Source organism: Artemia sp. Qi Xiang Cuo, chromosome 21 (genome assembly GCF_049724085.1).
Source record: "Artemia sp. Qi Xiang Cuo chromosome 21, ASM4972408v1, whole genome shotgun sequence".
NCBI lineage: Eukaryota > Metazoa > Arthropoda > Branchiopoda > Anostraca > Artemiidae > Artemia > Artemia sp. Qi Xiang Cuo.
In genome coordinates this window covers 51,976,592-51,989,395 of record NC_142814.1, presented here as the reverse complement: position 1 = coordinate 51,989,395, position 12,804 = coordinate 51,976,592, and the positions used below count along the sequence as shown (strand labels likewise).

The following is a 12,804-nucleotide window of genomic DNA, read 5'->3' as shown; positions in this document are numbered from 1 at the left end:
TGATTCGCTCGTATATTTTGCATGATATTTCTAAAGTCAATTAAGATGAAGAAATGTTGGAGTTTAGGTTTTACATCACCTGGCACGTGCGAGGGAAATTTTTTGTTGGTGGGGGGCTTAAAAAGGCAAAAATGGGTGAACTAAATGAGTTCATAAGACGGTTCGTGAAAATCCCATGGTTTTTTCTGATTTTTTGGACAATTGCCTTAACTTGAAAGTAGTTAGTTAGAAATGTGTCGTTGATAATTAAAAAATCGGATAGGTGCTCATAGCTTAACCGAAATGGTGGCCAAGTTGAAAAAACCTCGGCGAGTCATGATGTTGGTGAAAGCAGGAGAAGCAGTTGATAACTTCGTTAATCAATTAGTACCTTTGTTAGAACCTGGGGATATTATTATAGATGGCGGCAACTCAGAATATCAAGATTCAAACAGGCGTTGCAAGGACTTGAAAGAAAAGGGCATTCCTTTTGTGGGATCTGGGGTTTCAGGTGGTGAAGAAGGGGCCCAGTATGGCCCTTCACTGATGCCTGGTGGAAATCCAGATGCCTGGCCTCATATTAAAAATATATTCCAGAGTATTGCAGCTATAGCCGATGGCGAACCATGTTGCGATTGGGTTGGTGATGGAGGAGCTGGTCATTTTGTGAAGATGGTTCATAATGGTATTGAATACGGGGATATGCAGCTCATATGTGAAGCTTATTCATTATTGAAAGATGCACTGAGAATGGATCAAGAGGAAATGAGTAAAGTGTTCGATGATTGGAACAATGGGGAATTGGATTCCTTTCTCATTGAAATTTCAAGAAATATTCTCAAATTCAAGGACAATGGTGATTACCTGTTAGAAAAAATTTGTGATTCAGCTGGTCAGAAAGGAACGGGAAAATGGACTGCTATTGCATCCTTACAATACGGAATTCCAGTTACTCTCATAGGAGAATCTGTTTATGCTCGCTCTTTATCTTCCTTGAAAGATGAGCGTGTTGCTGCATGCAAATTACTTAATGGACCTGACAGTAAATTTGAAGGTGATAAGGAAACTTTCGTGGAACATATCCGCAAGGCTCTTTATGCATCGAAAATTGTTTCCTATGCTCAAGGGTATATGCTACTCTGAGAAGCAGCAAAGATATTCAACTTGAACTATGGTGATATTGCACTCATGTGGCCTGGCGGCTGCATTATTAGAAGTGTTTTCCTTAGTAAGATCAAGAAGGCATTTGATAAGAATCCGGAATTGACTAATTTGTTGTTAGATGATTTGTTTTGGGGTGCAATTCACAAGTGCCAAAATTTCTGGAGGACAGTTGTATCTGAAGCTGCTCGTTTGGGGATACCTATTCCAACCTTTTATACTGCATTAGCTTTTTACGATGGGTATAGATCGGCTCGCCTCCCTGCCAATCTTATAAAGGCACAACATGATTACTTTGGAGCTCATACCTACGAACTAAACGAAAAACCTGGGGTTTTTATTCATACAAATTGGACTGGAACTGGTGGAAAAACAGCATCTAGTAATTATTTGGCTTAATTCTTTTGTTTAAAAGGTTTTCTTTATACGCGTTGCAGTGGTAGTTGGCAATCTAGAAAGAGGCTATCACGTCCCATAGTCATCAAACAGTTCGTGGAAACACACTGTATGGTAAGAGTGACCCGTCTCAATAGTAAGAGAAACTCCAAAAACGGAATTTTGATACCAATAGATACATCAAAATAATTGAATTTTTATGCTGATTTTAAATATGCCAGTTTCATCAAGTTTATTTATACCCATCAAAAGTTACGAGCCTGAGAATATTTGCATTATTCAGCATTTCAGAAAACCTTACTGTAGAGGTTTCAAGCTCCTATCTCTAAAAACGTATCCTTAGAAATGATAGTATAGCACAAATTTATTTTAATTATGCTTCTTAAGAAATCATCATAAGTAAAAGTTTAGCATGCCGGGATTCAAATTTGGGAGAAATGGCTGAGAGCCGGCTATCCTTACCATAGGACCATGTAGGATATTTCAAAATATCTTACGTTAAAGAACAAATTATGTTAAATCCGGTGACGGAGGAGCTGGTCATTTTGTGAAGATGGTTCATAATGGTATTGAATACGGGGATGTGCAGGTCATATGATGCTTATTCATTTTTGAAAGATGCACTGAGAATGGATCAAGAGGAGATGAGTAAATGTTCGGTGATTAGAACCATGGGGAATTGGATTCCTTTCTCATTGAAATTTCCAGAAATATTTTCAAATTTAAGGAGAATGGTGATAACCGGTTAGAAAAGATTCGTGGTTCAGCTGGTCACAAAGGAACGAAAAAGTGGACTACTATTGCATCCGTTCAATATGGAATTCCAGTTACTCTCATAATGTCTGTATCTAGTCTACCAACAGGTAATTAGTCCGCAAATCTCCAAGGTACGTTCCCAGGAATCTGATCTCCAGATAGCTCGAGGAAAAGAGGTCACATTTATATGGCTACACATTTTATTTTTTCTCAATAATTGAGGGTGGCGCGCTCATGGATTTACTTCACTCCCCATTGCTATGGCGCAGGCCTTGGTGGCACAATCTTTAGCGCTATACGCGGTGCTATCGGAGAACTTATAAGGTGTAAGTTTGCAGCTTTAAAATAGGATATTAGATTTGACGCAGTCAATATTTATGACCATAATTAAGCCCAGTCCCATAAAATTTTTATCGCTACACAAACAACTTAATGGACCTGACAGTAAATTTGAAGGCGATAAGGAATCATTCGTGGAACATATCCGCAAGGCTCTTTATGCATTAAAAATTGTTTCGTACGCTCAAGGGTATATGCTACTCAGAGAAGCAGCAAAGGTGTTCAACTGGAACTTGAACTATGGTTATATTGCACTCATGTGGCGTGGCGGCTGCATTATTAGAAGTGTTTTCCTTAGTTATAACAAGAAGGTATTTGATAAGAATACAGAATTGACTAATTTGTTGTTAGATGATTTCTTTCAGGGTGCTATTCACAAGTGCCAAAGTGCCTGGAGGACAGTTGTATCTGAAGCTGCTCGTTTGGGGATTCCTATTCCAACTTATTTTTTACTGCATTAGCTTTTTACGATGGGTATAGATTGGCTCGCCTCCCTGCCAATCATATACAGGCACAGCGTGATTACTTTGGAGCTCATACCTACGAACTAAACGACAAACCTGGGGTTTTTAATTATAGCAATTGGACTGGAACTGGAGGATAAACAGCATCTAGAAATTACTTGGCTTAGTTCTTTTGTTCAACAGGTTTTGTTTATACGGGATGCAGTGGTAGTTTGCAACCTAGAAGGAGATTATCACTTCCCATTGTCATCAAACAGTTCATGGTAAAAAACTCTATATCTAAAGTGACCCGTCTCAATAGTAACCGAAACTCTAAAAACGGAATTTTGATACCAATAGATACATTAAAAAAATTGGATTTTCATGCTGATTTTAAATATGCAATGTTATTATGTGTATGTATACCCATCAAAAGTTACGACCCTGAGAGTATTTGCCCTATTTTTGAAAAAATAGAAAAATAATCTCAAAAATTCACAAAAACTCATTTGTTATCAAAAAATAACAAAAAACTCATTTGTTATCAGAGGCAACGCTGTAGCGTTGCCTATGATAAAGGCCATACGGCTCCAATGTTTTATTATTTATTTATTTATCATTTTTTCCCAGAGCCACTTCATATGGAAGGGGTCGTCATAGAAACTTCAAAAGGGGCTCATTCGATTGAAAATCGGGAGTTCTACTGCCTTTTTAACAGTCATAAATTATTGGAGGGCAACTAGCCCCCCCCACGCCCATCCTTCCCCCGAATACGTCCAATCAAAATTTTGAGATAGCCATTTTGTTCAGCGTAAATGATTTCCTGATAGAAAATATATTTTTGAGGAGGAAACTCCCTCACAACCCTCAAGGCAAGGGTTTTAACTTATGCCCTGGGGGCATATTAGGTTTTAATAGAAGGCGATGTCGTAGAAACTTCAAAACTGGCTCATTCGATTGGAAATTCAAAGGGCTACTGCCCTCGAAAGTGATTGGAGGGCAACTAGAACCCCCCTACGCCCTTCATTTCCCCAATCACATCCAATCAAAAATTTGAGATAGCCATTTTGTTCAGCTTAGTTGATTTCCAGATAGAAAATATATTTTGAAGGAGGACACTCCTCCACAACCCTCAAGGCAAGGGTTTTAAGCTATGCCGTGGGGCATATAAGGTTTTTATAGAAGGCATTGTCGTAGAAACATCAAAAAAGGCTCATTAGATTGCAAATTCAAAGTATAGTGCCCTTTTTAATAGTTGAAAGTGATTGGACAGCAACTACATCCCCCCCACGCCCATCATTGCCTCAAACACATCCAATCAAAATTTTGAGATGGCGATTTTGTTCAGCGTAATTGATTTCCAGATAAAATATGTTTTTGAGGAGGACAATCCCCCACAACCCTCAGGGCAAGGGTTTTAACTTATGCCCTGGGGGCATATTAGGTTTTAATAGAAGGCGTTGTCGTAGAAACTTCAAAACTGGTTCATTCAATTGAGAAGGCTCATTTGATTGGAAATTGAAAGTTGTTGTTCACTTTTTAAGAGTCAAAAGAGATTGGAGGGCCACTAGACCCTCCCCAACCCATCCTCCTCCACGCCCTAAATGCATGACATAAAAGTTTTGAAATAGATATTTTGTTAAAATAGTTCAAAGTTCTGATAACAAAATCTCCGGTATTGAAACAGCCCACCAGGGCATGTAGTTAGGCATTGTAAGTTATGCCTTGGGGGCATACAAACAATCAAACAGTCATAAAATAAAAAATCAACGCAAACAAACATACAAAAGATATTAATGTAAATTAATAAATAAATTTAGTGCTGGTATTAATTTAAATTAATGAATAAATTTCTGCTGGAAGTTTTTTTAATTTATTACATTAAGGAACGAGCTGTAGTCCATGAAGCACATACTTATCCTTAGATTTGATAGTATAGCACAAATATATTTTAATTACGTTTCTTAAAAAATCATTATAAGTAAAAAATTAGCATGCCGGGAATCAAATTTGGGAGAAATGTTTGAAAGATGCACTAAGAATAGATCAAGTGGAAATGAGAATTGGTTTTCTTTCTCATTGAAATTTCGAGAAATATTTTCAAATTCAAGGAGAATGGTGATTACCTGTTATAAATGATTTTTGATTCAGATGGTCAGAAAGGAACAGGAAAATTGACTACTATTGCATCCTTCCAATTTGGAATTCCTGAGAATCTGTTTAAGCTTGCTCATCTTCCCTGGAAGATGAACGTATTGCTGCATGCAAACTACTTAATGGACCTGAAAGTAAATTTGAAGGCGATAAGAAAACAGTCGTGGAACATATCCGCAAGACTCTCTATGCATCAAAAATTGTTTCGTACACTCAATGGTATATGCTACTCAGAGAAGCAGCAAAGGTCTTCAACTGGAACTATAACTATAGTGATATTGCATTCTTTTGTTCAAAAGGTTTTCCTTACATGCGTTGCGGCGGTAGATCGCAACCTAGAAATAGATTATCTCGTCCCATAGTCATCAAACAGTTCGTGGAAACAAACTGTATGGTAAGAGTGACCCGTCTCAATAGTAACAGAAACTCCCAAAACAGAATTTTGATACCAATATATACAACAAAAGAATTGAATATTTATGCTGATTTTAAATATAGAAGTTTCATCAAGTTAAGTTATACCCATCAAAAGTTACAAGCCTGAGAGTATATGCATTATTATTGAAAAAATTGAAAAACACCCTTTGAAAGTCATTGAATCTTAATGAAAATCGCACTATCAGATTCAGCACACCCGAAAACCATACTGTAGAGGTTTCAAGATCCAATCTCTAAAAAGTTGAAATTTTGTATTTTTTGTCAGATGAAAGATCACAGAAGCGTGTTTATTTGCCTTTTTTTACCGGGCGTGATTGTATCGACCCAGTGGTGCTAGAGTGTTGGAAGAGGGCTCATTAAAAGTTCTAGTGCATTTTTTTTATAAAAAATTGAATAATTTCTTATACAAAGAACTACATTTTTATCACTTTTATCCCTTGTCTTCATTACATAAAGGACCAATATAGTTCATTATATATGGTGCTTGTCAATACGGTTTATGCATGTAATTTACCATTATTATGTAAAATGTAGCAATTTTTGGAAGGGTTTTAACAAAAAATGTATATATTATTTCATTAAGGAACGAGCTGTAGTCCATTCAGCGCATACTAATCCTTAGAAATGATAGTATACCACATATTTATTTTAAAATTGTTTTTTAAGAAATTATCATAAGTTAAAATTTAGCATGCCGGGAATCAAATTTGGGAGAAATGACTGAGAGCCAGTTATCCTTACCACTAGACCATGTAGGATATTTTAAATATCTGACTAATAAAATTTATGTTAAATAACAAATTATATTAAGTCCGGTGAGGGAGGAGCTGGTCATTTTGTAAAAATGGTCCATAATGATGTTGAATACGGGGATATGAAGCTCATATGTGATACTTTTTCAATTTTGAAATATGCACTGAGAATGGATCAAGAGCAAATGAGTAAATTGTTTGATGATTGGAACCATGGGGATTTGGATTCCTTTCTCATTGAAATTTCGAAAAATATTTTCAAATTGAAGGAGAAAGATGATTACCTGTTAGAAAAGATTTGTGATTCAGCTGGTCAGAAAGGAACGGGAAAATGGACTACTATTGCGTCCTTCCAATATGGAATTCCAGTTACTCTCATAGGAGAATCTGTTTATGCTCGCTCTTTATCTTCCTTGGAAGATGAACGTGTTGCCGCATGCAAATTACTTAATGGACCTGACAGTAAATTTGAAGGCGATAAGGAAACGTTCGTGGAACATATCCGCAAGGCTCTCTATGCATCAAAAATTGTTTCGTACGCTCAACTGTATATGTTACTCAGAGAAGCAGCCAAGGTATTCAACTGTAACTTGTACTATGGTTATATTGCACTCATGTGGCGTGGCGGCTGCATTATTAGAAGTGTTTTCCTTAGTTATATCAAGAAAGAAATTGATAAGAATCCAGAATTGACTAATTTGTTGTTAGATGATTGCTTTCGGGGTGCTATTCACAAGTGCCAAAGTTCCTGGAGGACAGTTGTATCTGAAGCTGCTCGTTTGGGGATACCTATTCCAACCTTTTTTACTGCATCAGCTTTCTAAGATGGGTATAGATCGGCTCGCCTCCCTGCCAATCTTATACAGGCACAACGTGATTACTTTGGAGCTCATACCTACGAACTAGGACTGGAACTGGAGGAAAGACAGCATCTAGCAATTTTTTGGCTCAGTTCTTTTGTTGAACAGATTTTCTTTATACGGGTTGCAGTGGTAGTTGGGCACTCAACTAGCTGGGCACTGTTAAATCATAATGAGCTGTATAATCGCTCATTTTAAAGGACATTGCTGCATCTAGTACCTTTTGTAATTAAAAATAAGATATTTTTAAAGTAAAATCGATTTTGTCAAAAAGCTGCAATTTTGATTTATTTTAATACTGCAGTCTTTTCAAAGATAGTTGATTTTTGTTTATACATAAAGGACCGATATAGTTCATCATAAATGGTATTTGTCAATTAGGTTTTTCTAATATGATTTTCGTATATTATGTAACATGCAGAAGAAAGATCACGGATGCGTGTTTATTTGCCTTTTTTACCTGGGGTTATTGTATCGACCCAGTGGTGCTAGAATATTGGAAGAGGGCTCATTAAAAGTTCTAGTACATTTTTAATAGAAAAGTAGAAAAATTTCTTATACAAAAAACTAAATTTTTATCACTTTTATCACTTATCTTCATTACATAAAGGACCAATATAATTCATCATATATGGTGCTTGTCAATACGGTTTATTTATATAATTTACCATTATTATGTAAAATGCGGTAATTTTTGGAGGGTTTTAACAAGAAAATTATTTGTTATAACATTATAGAACGAGCTGTAGACCATGCAGCGCATACTTCTCCTTAGAAATGATAGCACAAATTTATTTTAATTATGTTTCTTAAGAAATCATCATAAGTAAAAATTTAGCATGCCAGGAATCAAATTTTGGAGAAATGGCTGAAAGCCGGCTATCCTTACCACTAGACCATGTAGGATATTTTAAAATATCTGAAGAATAAAATTTACAATAAAGAACAAATTATGTTAAATCCAGTGACGGAGAAGGTGGTCATTTTGTGAATAGGGTTCATCATGGTATAGAATACGGGGATATGCAGGGCATGTGTGATGCTCATTCATTTTTGAAAGATGCACTGAGAATGGATCAAGAAGAAATGAGTAAAGTGTTCGATGATTGGAACCATGGGAAATTGGATTCCTTTCTCATTAAAATTTAAAGAAATATTTTCAATTTCAAGGAGAATGGTGATAACCTGTTAGAAAAGATTCGTGATTCAGCTGGTAAGAAAGGAACGGGAAAATGGACTACTATTGCATCCGTTCAATATGGAATTCCAGTTACTCTCACAGGAGAATCTCTTTATGCTCGCTCTTTATCTTCCTTGGAAGATGAACATGTTTCTGCATGCAAATTACTTAATGGACCTGACAGTAAATTTGAAGATGATAAGAAAACATTCGTGGATAAGGAAACCCGTCTCAATAGTAACCGAAACTCTAAAAACGGAATTTTGATACCAATAGATACATCAAAAGAATTGTATTTTCATGCTGATTTTAAATATGTATCATGATTTTTAAATATGATTTTAAATATGGTTTTAAAATTTCATCATGTTTATGTATACCCATCAAAAGTTACGAGGCTGAGAGTATTTTCCCTATTTTTGAAAAAATAGAAATTTCCTCTCTAAAATTCATAAAATCTTATTGAAAATCACTCCATCAGATTCAGCGTATCAAAGAACCTTACTGTGGAGGTTTCAAGCTACCATCTCTAAAAACGTGGAATTTTGCATTTTTGTCAGAAGAAAGATCACGGATGCGTGTTTATTTGTCTTTTTTTACCAGGTGTGACTGTATCGACCCAGTGGTGCTAGAATGTTGAAAATGAAATCATTTTTTATACAAAAAGCTGCAGTTTCATCATTTTAATCACTTGTCTTCATTACATAAAGGACCAATTTAGTTCATCATATACGGTGCTTGTCAATACGGTTTTTATTTTATGTAATTTACCATTATTATGTAAAATGCAGTAGTTTTCGGAGGGTTTGTGTTGTTAAAAAATTAGTTGTTATTAAATTAAGGAACGAGTTGCAGTCCATTGTAGCTAAACAATATAGGAAACGATGCAGCCCATACTTATCTTTATAAATGATAGTAAAGAACAAATTTATTTTATGTTTCTTAAGAAATCATCACAAGTAAAAATTTAGTATTCCAGGAATCAAGCCTTGTCCAAAACCTCTATGCAGCAAACTTACCGTCCCTTGACTTAAATAATAAGGAAAATATGTTGACTTGAAAATCAAGAAAATTGACTTTAACCAAGATTTTCTCCACTAACGGCATCTTTTTTTTCTTTCCGCTTGATTTGACTCCTCAACTAGCTGGGCACTGAAAAATCATAATGAGCTGTATAATCACTGATTTTAAAGGAAATTGCTGCATCGTAGTACCTTTTTTAATTAAAAATATTTTTTTTTTTAAGTAGATTTAATTTTGTCAAAAAGACTGTATTTTTGATGTATTATCATACTGCAGTCTTTTCAAATATATTTGGTTTTTGTTTATACATCAAGGACCGATATAGTTCATCATAAATGGTATTGGTCAATTAGGATTTTTATATATAATTATGCAATTTTATGTAAAAAGCAGTAATTTTTGGGGGTTTAAAAAAAAAAAATTATTTGTTAATTGAAACTAGAATAATTTCTGAAAATTTTAAATATATTATTTTATTTAACTGCAAACTGCAAAAATATTTATGATGTCTGTGCAATAATTTTAGTTTTTTAATTCAAACCGGTAAAATACCTGAAAATTTTAAAACATGTGGGACAGGGATAAACGAGCAATAATATGAGCAAGCTTTGACAAGGTAGTATCAGTCATGAAATAGAATTCGTGGGAACGAACTGTATAGTAAGAGCGACCCGTCTATATTGTAACCAAAACTCTAAAAGCGGAATTTTGATACCAATAGATACATGAAAAGAATCGAATCTTTGTTTTAATTTTAAATATTTAAGTTTCATCAAGTTTTGTTTTATACCCATCATGAGTTAAGAGCCTGAGAAAATTTGCCCTATTTTAAAAAAGAGGTAAAAACACCCCCTAAAACTAATAAAATCTTAATGAAAATCACGGCATCAGATTCCATGTATCAGAAAACCATATTATAGAGGTTTCAAGCTCATATCAGTTATTATTTCGCGATTATAATAAAATTATTATAATCGTATTGAAAAGGTTACTGTTTACAATTTGTTGAAAAGATACAAAGGGATGGATTTTTCTCGTATAACCATATATTTATACACGTTTATCTTTCGACAAGAGATTTTATTTTTTACATAAAGAACCGATACAGTTTATTATCAATGGTAGTTGTCAATTAGGTTTTTTTTATATAATTATCCATTATCATGGAAATGGAGAAATTTTTGAGGGGGTTTTAACATAAATTTATCAGTTAACTGACACTAGAATAATTTATGAAAATTTTAAATATAATATCTTTATTTATTATGATAAAGAACGACCTCTTGCCTATATTAATTTACATTAATAATATTATATTTAGCTAGAAGGTAGCTACGTTAAGTTTAAATTTAATTTAATTTTAAGTTTAATTTAAACTTAAACGTTAAGTTTAAGTTTAAATTTAAACTTTAAATTAAATAGATACTGCTTTCAATTCAATATATTAAAAATTTTCTATGACGGAGAATTGAACCCGGGTCTTCCGAATTATAGGCAGGGATAGTTACCACTCTACTATCTGACACTTATATTATATAAGTTACATATACGTCATGAAGTTAAATTTTTTATTACATCCTTGTACATTTTAATTTGTGCATCTGGGTTGCAGCGGTAGCTAGCAACCTAGTAAGAGACGACAACGCCTTATAGCAAAATTAAGTAGCCAATAATACATAAAAGATCGATACTGTAAATGGGAGTTCTGTAAGTACTTTATGATGACGTCAGTTGCATACATAAAGGACGGTCATAAACGTTGCAAGTCAAGAGCATCTCACGTAGTTGTAATTAATAGAAGTTTAGTTTCGACTTTAAGTTGGCAAATGTGTAAAAAGTGCCCGTAAAAACGCATCAAAAATTGTTTCGTACGCTAAAGGGTATATGGTACTCAGCAAAACAGCAATGGTATTCAACTAGAACTTAAACTATGGTAATATTACATTCATATGGCGTGGTGGCTGCATTATTAGAAGTGTTTTCCTTAGTATTATCAAGAAAGAATTTGATAAGAATCCAGAATTGACTAATTTGTTGCTAGAATATTTCTTTCGGGGTGCTATTCACAAGTGCCAAAGTTCCTGGAGGACAGTTGTATCTGAAGCTCCTCGTTTGGGAATACCTATTCCAAGCTTTTTTTCTCTATTAGCTTTTTACGATGAGTATCAATCGGCTCGCCTCCCTGCAAATCTTATACAGGCACAGCGTGATTACTTTGGAGCTCATACATTCGAACTAAACGACAAACCTGGGGTTTTTTATTCATACCAATTGGACTGGCACTGGAGGAAAAACAGCATTTAGCAATTATTTGGCTTAGTTCTTTTGTTCAACAGGTTTTCTTTATACGGGTTGCAGTGGTAGCTTGCAACCTAGAAAAAGATTATCACGTCCCAAAGTCATCAAACAATTCGTGGTAAAAAAAACTGTATAGGTAAAGTGACCCGTCTCAATAGTAAGCGAAACACTAAAAACGGAATTTGGATACCAATAGATACATCAAAAGAATTGGATTTTTATGTTGATTTTAAATATGCAAGTTTTATCATGTTTATTTATACCCATCAAAATTTAGGAGCCTGAGAGTATTTACCCTATTTTTGAAAAAATAGAAAAATACTCTCTAAAATTCATAGGATTTTAATGAAACTCACACCATCAGATACAGCGTATCTGAGAACGTATTTTCCTAGGGGTATTGTTTACGGAGGGTATTTTTTGTGGGGGGCAGGAGTTTTTTCCGAGGGATACTTTCTGCGGGGGTTATTTCCCACGAAGGGAGTATGTTCCAAGGGAAATTAAATAAAAGTTTTAATAGGGATAAAATTCTTTTAATTGACAGTGTTTCAAAAACAGTGATAGAAATTCACAAAAAAATACTAAATATCAGTAGTAACCCCTTGGAGGTTTCAAAAGCAGCCATAGGGAAATTAACACAGGGATTTTAACAAGTGAAGTTCATAGCCCCTTGCACCTGTTTTTTAGCTGGCAAAATTCGCATCTAGGCAAGATTTGGCAAGAGCAAGTGTCGTAAGTTTAGGCGAAATTTCCATACGTTTCAACTACTTGGAATGCGGTCTGTATAATACACAAGTTTTAATAATAAGTGAAGTTCCTTCTCCCCTTGCACCTGATTCTAGGCGGTATTCCCACCCTTAGCAAGAGTTCAATGGTTCGGTTAGGTGAACTACTACTGGAGCCCTCTGACGTCACGACAGCCATAGGGTAAATTGGATTTTAAACGGAGCCCTCTGATGTCAACGTAAAACCCCCGTTTCAAGCGCATTTTAAGCTCCTTTCTCCAAAATCGTGGAATTTTTACT

The 12,804-nt window shown here is 34.8% G+C and overlaps 4 pseudogenes; all 4 read left to right on the top strand.

Moving 5' to 3' along the window:
• Positions 1-252: 252 nt before the first annotated feature.
• On the top strand, positions 253-1,539 carry LOC148939714 (6-phosphogluconate dehydrogenase, decarboxylating pseudogene; annotated as a pseudogene).
• Positions 1,540-2,050: 511 nt separating this feature from the next.
• On the top strand, positions 2,051-3,262 carry LOC148939713 (6-phosphogluconate dehydrogenase, decarboxylating-like; annotated as a pseudogene).
• Positions 3,263-6,540: 3,278 nt separating this feature from the next.
• LOC148939712 (6-phosphogluconate dehydrogenase, decarboxylating pseudogene) lies at positions 6,541-7,242 on the top strand (annotated as a pseudogene).
• A 1,068-nt stretch (positions 7,243-8,310) lies between these two features.
• On the top strand, positions 8,311-11,801 carry LOC148939711 (6-phosphogluconate dehydrogenase, decarboxylating-like; annotated as a pseudogene).
• Positions 11,802-12,804: the final 1,003 nt, after the last annotated feature.